Genomic DNA, 8,694 nt, shown 5'->3' on the forward strand with positions numbered 1-8,694 from the left:
TGGTTGATAACACTGCTCAATCCTCGGTTTTCTCTTTTATGGATGGATTTTCTGGCTATAATCAGATCAAGATGGCGCCATAAGACATGGAAAAGACGACATTCATTAATCCTTGGGGAATGTTCTTCTATAAGGTGATGCCATTTGGGCTGAAGAATGCCGGTGCTACCTATCAGAGGGCTATGACGACTCTCTTTCATGACATGATGCACAAAGAAATTGAAGTGTACGTGGATGATATGATTGCGAAGTCTCAGACAGAAGAGGAGCACCTGGTAAACCTGCAGAAGTTGTTTGACAGACTGAGAAAGTTCAAACTGAGGCTGAATCCAAACAAGTGTACGTTTGGGGTGAGATCCGGGAAGCTGTTAGGCTTCATTGTCAGCGAGAAGGGGATTGAGGTTGATCCAGTAAAAGTGAAAGCTATTCAAGAAATGCCTGAACCGAGAACTGAAAAGCAGGTTCGTGGGTTTTTAGGGAGATTGAACTACATTGCACGGTTCGTATCTCACCTAACTGCCACGTGTGAACCGATATTCAAATTGCTAAGAAAAGATCAAGCAATCAGGTGGAATGATGACTGTCAAAAAGCTTTTGACAAAATAAAAGAGTATTTGCAGAAACCTCTAATCCTTATACCTCCAGTTCCAGGGAGACCTCTGATAATGTACCTTTCAGTAAACGAGAATTCAATGGGGTGTGTATTGGGACAGCATGATGAGTCTGGTCGAAAAGAGCATGTTATATACTACCTTAGCAAAAAGTTTATCGACTGTGAAATAAGATATTCGCAGCTCAAGAAAACTTGCTGTGCTTTGGCATGGGCTGCTCGCCGACTGAGACAGTATATGCTGAACCATACTACCTTGTTGATTTCTAAGATGGATCCAGTGAAGTACATCTTTGAGAAGCCGGCTCTCACCGGACGGGTGGCTCGTTGGCAGATGATTCTAACTGAGTATGATATCCAGTATACGTCGCAGAAGGCCATCAAAGGTAGTATTCTGTCTGACTACCTTGCCGAGCAACCGATTGATGACTATCAGCCGATGATGTTTGAATTCCCTGATGAAGACATCATGTATCTAAAGATGAAAGATTGTGAAGAGCCTCTTGTCGAGGAAGGACCGAATCCTGATGACAAGTGGACACTGATGTTTGATGGGGCGGTTAATGTGAATGGAAACAGTATTGGGGCAGTACTTATCAATCCTAAAGGCGCACACTTACCTTTTTCTGCCAGATTGACTTTTGAGGTAACCAACAATGAAGCGGAGTATGAGGCTTGTATCATGGGGATTGAAGAAGCCGTCGATCTAAGAATCAAAACTCTGGACATTTATGGAGATTCCGCTCTAGTGATTAATCAAGTCAATGGAGACTGGAATACCCATCAGCCGCATTTGATTCCTTATCGAGATTACACCAGGAGGATCCTGACTTTCTTCAAGATAGTGAAGTTGTATCATATACCCCGAGATGAAAATCAGATGGCTGATGCCTTGGCTACTTTGTCTTCTATGATCAAGGTCCATTGGCATAATCATGTGCCACATGTTGCTGTGAATCGACTCGAGAGGCCTGTGTATGTGTTTGCAGCCAAGTCTGTTGTGGATGAGAAGCCGTGGTACTACGATATTAAGAATTTCCTCAAGAGCCAAGAGTATCCTGAAGGAGCGTCAAAGAATGACAAGAAAACCCTGAGAAGGCTAGCTGGAAGCTTTTATTTGAATCAGGATGACATGTTGTACGAAACAAATTTTGACATGGTTCTGCTCAGATGCGTGGATAGACACGAAGCAGGCATGTTGATGCAAGAAGTGCACGAGGGGTCTTTCGGTACCCATGCTAGTGGTCATGCAATGGCAAAAAAGTTGTTGAGAGCCGGTTATTACTGGATGACTATGGAATCCGATTGTTTCAAATACGCTCGGAAGTGCCATAAATGTCAGATCTATGCTGATAAAGTGCATGTACCACCAAGCCCTCTGAATTTCATGAATTCTCCTTGGCCATTCGCGATGTGGGGCATCGATTTGATTGGGAAGATTGAACCTACTACTTCTAATGGGCATCGCTTCATCCTGATTGCGATTGATTACTTCACCAAGTGGGTGGAAGCAGCTTCCTATGCTAATGTTACCAAGCAAGTGGTTGCCTGATTCATCAAGAAGGAGATCATCTGTCGTTATGGGGTTCCCGAGAGAATCATTACTGATAATGGTTCGAATCTCAATAACAAGATGATGAAAGAGCTTTGCAAAGATTTTAAAATCGAGCATCACAATTCTTCTCCTTACAGACCAAAGATGAATGATGTTATAGAGGCGGCAAACAAAAACATCAAGAAGATTGTGCAGAAGATGGTCGTTACGTACAAGGATTGGCATGAGATGCTGCCTTTCGCTTTGCATGGGTACCATACCTCATTGCGTACGTCGACCGGGGCAACCCCTTACTCCCTTGTGTATGGTATGGAAGCAGTCCTGCCTGTTGAAGTGGAGATTCCTTCTTTGAGAGTCTTGCTGGATGTTAAGCTAGACGAAGCCGAGTGGATTTGGACAAGGTTTAATGAGTTGAGCCTTATCGAAGAGAAGCGGTTGGCAGCCGTGTGCCATGGACAGCTGTATCAGAGAAGGATGAAGAAGGCCTTTGATCAGAAAGTGCATCCTCGAAGCTATTAGACAGGTGATTTGGTTTTGAAGAGGATCCTTCCTCCCGGTACAGATAACAGGGGCAAGTGAACTCCGAATTATGAAGGTCCATATGTTGTTAAGAAGGTCTTCTCCGGTGGAGCCTTGATGCTTACAACTATGGATGGTGAAGATTTTCCGTCCCCTGTGAACTCAGACGTAGTCAAAAAATACTTCGCATAAATTGACCCGCTGGACGAAAAGAATGAAAGAGTCCAAGCAAAAAAGGGCATCCCGGCGAACCAAAAAAAACAAGAGAAAAAGGTTCAGGCAAAAGTTAGGGATAAAGAATGAAAAGAATATGTACACCCGGTAAGTCAAAAACCCACAAGGGCGACTTGGGAAAAAAAGGGTATCCAGGTGGATTGAAAACCCGAAAGGGCGATCCAGGCAAAAGAGGGATTAAAGCGAAGACTACAGTCTGAGTTATCTGTACTTCATCGCGCTTCAGTGTCTACCATCTCGAAGGATATGATCGGTCCAATCATTCTTCTCAGAAAGCAAAGAATTTGGGGGAAATTGAGGATTTGTGAGTCATAACAAAATTGCGAAATAGTGGATGCCGTGTTCGCATTGCCATTAGGATAGATTTTCCTTTTGTGCACAATTACCTCTTTTTAGGAATTGCTTCCCGATGTATTTGCCGTCTCAGGCCCATTTTCAATCAATAAAAGTCGTTATTCATTTAAATTGCTCTCTTGTTTTTTTATTTTACTATTTTGTTTGCAAAAAAATGTCCGAATTTTTTATAAACATTGCATATAAAAAACATGAAGGCTAGACAATAACGTGCAGAAAGATAAAACATTTGAAAATCATTTTGAATGTTGAATACACTTGGGTGTATCTTGTCCATACAATCCCCTGGGGCATGTATGTCTTGCTGTTTTGCAGATTACTACCGTTGATTGCTGGTTAGAGCAGATAAGCCACGGTTTGTTCAGAGATTTTTCAACACTGTCCGTTGGTGTGAGGAGTTGGGCTGTCTAAAGCAAGTTCAGGACTTGTCTCCCCAACCTGTCCGAGATCAGGGATTTCCCAGCAGGGTTGAGGATGTCTCCCCAGCAGGCTTGAAAGTGGCTCTTTCCCTAGCAAGTCTAAAAGCTTTTAGAACTGTTTTTCCCCAGCGGAGGTGCCTGTGGGTAGTTTGTCCCTCAGCAGCAAGCATGAAAGTTGATCTTTCCCCGGCAGGACTGAAGACTGGTAGTCCCCACTGAGTCTGAAGGTTGCTATTTCCCCAGCGGTGGTGCCTGTGGGTAGTTTGTCCCTCAGCAGCAAGCCCGAAAGTTGATCTGCCCATTCATCTGTCGATGTCTGGTTGAGTTGCTCTTATTCGTCCGTTGGCGTCTAGTCGTGGTTTCTCTTCCCATTCATCGTCTTTCGATGTCTGGTCATGGTTTCTCTTCCCATTCATCTGTCGATGTGTGGTCATGGTTTCTTTATTCCCATTCTTCTGGTGATGTCTGGTCGTGGATTCTGTCTCCAATAAAAAATCAAAATCCCCAGTAGAGTCGTCGGTAAACGTCTTGTCTGGTCCAGTGATCAATATCAATCCCCAGTGGAAGCTGCCATTAGTGAACATTCTTTTCTCTGCTTCATCCCAGCAGAGTGCAAATTTCTACGGTTCTTTGGTATTCAATCCCTGTTTACCTTGAAGGTCTGACAGCCGCTGCTCTCACCCGTTCAGGTTCCCAGTTGATTGAATAGGGGAAGTTGTAGCACCTCAAATTTTCACCCTCCCTTAATACATTCATTTCATTTTTTTAGGTTATTTGACATCACATTAACATTGCATTAACATTGCATAGTACCTTGCATCTTATCAGTCAAGACTGGTATCAGGAGAATTCATCTGTGCAAGAGACCAGGCATTTCCATGAGATAAAGGCCCTATGGTTGTTCTAGAAAGCTTACATAAATCAAGGTTCATTTTGAAGCCATTGTACCAAGTGCTAGAGGCTCAAAGTCCACAGTGCAGTTTCAGGTCATCTGGGGCCCATAAAAGTCAACTAAGGGCTAGGAGGTGGAGAAATGGTTTGAGACACTTCATTCATGTCCCAAAGATGTTTATTCAACATGTCAAATTCATACCTTGAAGATTTTGAAGCCAGATCAAAAGTTTCCAAAAATGGAAAGTGACCTGTAATTTTAAGTTTCCAAAAATGGCAAGTTTTTGGACCAAGTTCAACTTGACTTTCCAACATCAAATAAGCTTCAAATGAATTTTTATCCAACATGAAAGTTGAAGATCATTCTCTCCCATTTCCAAAAAGTCAAAGATCATGAGCATCTGATGAATGGTTGAGGAGATATGATCCAATCATTGCCAAGGGTGTATGGAACTTCAAAAGGACATAACTTTTGACTCATAACTCCAAATTGAGTGCTCCTTTTTGCATAATTCTTCTCATGACATGAACTTTCCAAATCCATCAAGGCATTGCATGAAATTTCATCAAATGACCATTTGCTCATTCATGCTTATTTTGGAGGGAAAATCATGAATTCAAAATTGGTGCATCACATGAGCCTTTTGATCATTCCAACATGTTCATAAAATGGTTTTAAGTGAAATTGCATGGCCATTGGCTACTGTTCACGTGGGATTGCCATGCATGAGGTGAAAAATCATATTTTGCACTACACCTTATTTCTCACTAATCTCCAATTAACCAAAGCTTAATTAATTTTTCAGCATGATTAGGCAAGCATATAAAAGGTTAATCATAACAGAATTTTCACAATTTCATCATTCTAGATCTAGATTCAAACTTTCCCTCCAAAATTTCTCTCCACCATAATTAAAATTTTTTCAACATAACACTTGGATTTTCTTCCATATTCTTGTTCTCTGATATTGATTTAGTGTAGATCAAGCATTGGATCATTGAATTCGAGCAGAAATCAAGCATACCAAGCTCATGAAGGTGAAGATGGAAACTGTTATTTGAGCAAGATCTAAGCCTCTCCAAGCTCCAATTTCTTCACAAAGCTTCATAACAGTGATAGAGGAGTGGATTTGAATCGTGCCAGGCCTTGAAACTGCTGATTCCAGAAACTGCTCTTCAAGAGGTCAGATTTCCGAGTAGCATAATTCTTTGTTTTATGTGTATAATCTTGTAGATCATTGCTTGCTGATCAATATGATCTAAGTTTCATGTGATTTGGTGGATTATTGGTTGAGATATAGTGAATTGAAGTTTTTGAATGCCAAACTAGTTTTGCCCGATTCTCATGATTGGTGATGAATTAGGTTTAGTTATTGATTGATCTGTAATGTACGTAGCACAAGCTTTTGATTGGTATGATTGTTTGTGGATTCTGCAAAAAATTTCTTGATGTTCATACTGTTCACCACCGTCTCAAGGTAGGAGACGGTGGTTTCTGCCATGCCTCGCCGTGTGCTACAGGGATTAGGGCATCTCTGGTTTAGAGCTTCACATTTCACTGTGCAAGCGCCTTTAACTGAGGCTTCGCGTGTTCGATACTGCTTGAGCACATTTTAATTTCCAAACCTTATTTTCCTCAATTACCAAAACGCCAGCGTTTCAATTAGTGGCGTGCCATGAGCCAAACGACTGTGTTTTGGTTGTACTCACTTCGATCCTGCCTGGTGCAATTTCCACATTTCTTCAATTCATTTCATTATTTCTTCATTTTTTTTCAATTTTTATTTTATTTCATGCATGATATTCAAAAAATGATAAAAAATAGTATAATGATCCTTGAGATGTCTAGTATTTTTGTGATGTGATTTCATGATTTTATCATTTCTGGATTTTTGATTGTGTGGAATGACTTGGACATGTATGCAAATATGCCATGCCTCATTCATCCTATTGTGAAATGCTCAATAATGATCCAATTGCCATGAAATTTTGTGTGCTGATTCCCAACATGATACATGACTTGTGAGATTTGGTTTGGCATTTTTAGCATTTTCCATTTCTGTTTTTATGCACATGACTGTGTGGTGTGACAATGTGTGTCACACAATTTGATGTTGATCTTATTCATCTTCATTGCCTTGCCAATTGAGCTCTGTTGATTCTAATTTTTGGCATGATGATTGTGTTGGACATGTTGTATGCACATAAAAAGTTTCATGATTATTGGATGTGTTTCTGATTTAATGTGCATTTTCTCTTCTTGATGCCCAAGTGTGACCACCATTGTGTGCCTTTGCCCTAGTTTGATTGATTGAGGGCTTTGCTTGATGATTTTGATTTGGTCCTTTTTAGGACATGTTCATGATAGATTAAAGGTGCTACATGTTGAATATTGGTTTCTGTTTTGACTTTTTATTTTGTCCTTGACCCTAGCCTTGGTGCTAGTGGTTTGTACTCATCTGTTGAGTTGTGCATTTCAGGTTCAAGCTATTAGATCCAATGATGGATATTGATCTCAATGCATGAGATGCCAATTATTTTGGGTTGACTAACCTTGCTGTTTGTATGTCATTTGAGATGATGAAACAATTTGAATGCTTGCACATAAAGCTTGCTTGTTGCGTATATTGGGAACCACTGTTGTTAACTGTTGATTGTTTGTCTGAACATAGTACTGATTGGTTAGCTTTTCTTACAGGTACCTTAGCTTCTTTAAGTTCATTATTTGAACTTTGTTTTGCTTGTGGTTGGCATACCACTTTAGGTAATGACCTCTAACTTCATGTAGTCTGGAAGACCTGCTATCTTTGGCAGGCACCTGGCTGAAGCCCTCCTTAAGAGGCAATGTTTGTGGTTGTTTATGTTTGTGCCATGTACTTCAAGTCCTCCTAAGTGAAGAGGCAATTGGCAGATAGAAGGGATGTGCAATCCATCCCCTGCTATTCAGTTGAGTCTTTCATCTCGCTCGCACTGCGTGCTGATGCATTTGAATAAACACCCAAGATCCTTGTATATAGAGTCAGTCAAGTGGAGTAGAGTCCCACATTCTGGACTCCCACACTTTCATTGATTCAAGCTCTCCCAAGCCAGGGATAAGAGCTATGAGGTCTTATCCTCATTACCTTTCATCTGCTCACCCTGAAGGTCAATGTCAGTGGTTAAGAGCTTCATCAGATACCCCTTCTAGTTGGCTTGTTTGTCGAGGTTGATATGACCCCTTGACTAAAGCCCAGCCTTGTATGAGCCACTTGTTTGCATATAGCGTGTGTGCTTGCTCTCTTGTGCTTGTGTTTGCTTACTTGATTGATGTTTAGGCTAGCTTGCTACCTGTGCAAGTTAGGTGCTGATTAGAGACCTCAACATAGGGATCGTATGCATGACAACTTCTAGGCTCGAGTCGTAGTCTCCCTAGTAGCTTGTTATCTCCCTAGTCTCTGGTTAGGATAGAAGTTTTTTCCCTGTTAAGGGGAACTACGTCGCCCTGATCCTCATACCAGATGAGGTACGTAGGCAGGAGATTGAGCTGATCTCTCCGGGCGCCCTTTTTATTTTTTCAACCTTTTTGTTTTGTTTGTGCTTGTTTGGAGTCTGATGTAAGTCCAGCGATTGGCATTTGGTTTCCAGTGTGTGTTTGTGTGTTTAGAGTCTGATGTAAGTCCAGGGATTGGCATTTGGTTTCCAGTGTGTGTTTGTTGGTTTGGAGTCTGATGTAAGTCCAACGATCGGCATTCGGTTTCCTGTTTGCTTTTGTGTGGAGTTGGATGTAAGTCCATTGAGTGTCATTCCATTTCCTGTTGTGTGTTTCGTTTGACGTCTCAGCGTCTCGTTTCAGTGTCCTTGTTTGGCGTGTGTTAGCCGAGCTACGAGTGTTATGATTCTTACTCTGGTTAGAGAAGATACGTATGCATAGGATGCGATATCCTAGCGAGCATCTTTCCCATGTCCCCGAACTACGTCGACTCTGATGTTTGTGTCTGGCAAACTACGCAGGCCCGGGATGCGACATCCTGCCGAGTCCTCTTCTTCTGTCTTTCGTCTGTGTTTCATTCCAGTTTTGTGCAGTTTTTGAGCAGTTATTAACAACCTTATTCTATTCTTTTGAGCGTGGATCC

The sequence above is a fragment of the Lathyrus oleraceus genome, chromosome 7, assembly GCF_024323335.1.
Source record: "Lathyrus oleraceus cultivar Zhongwan6 chromosome 7, CAAS_Psat_ZW6_1.0, whole genome shotgun sequence".
Classification (NCBI taxonomy): Eukaryota; Viridiplantae; Streptophyta; class Magnoliopsida; order Fabales; family Fabaceae; genus Lathyrus; species Lathyrus oleraceus.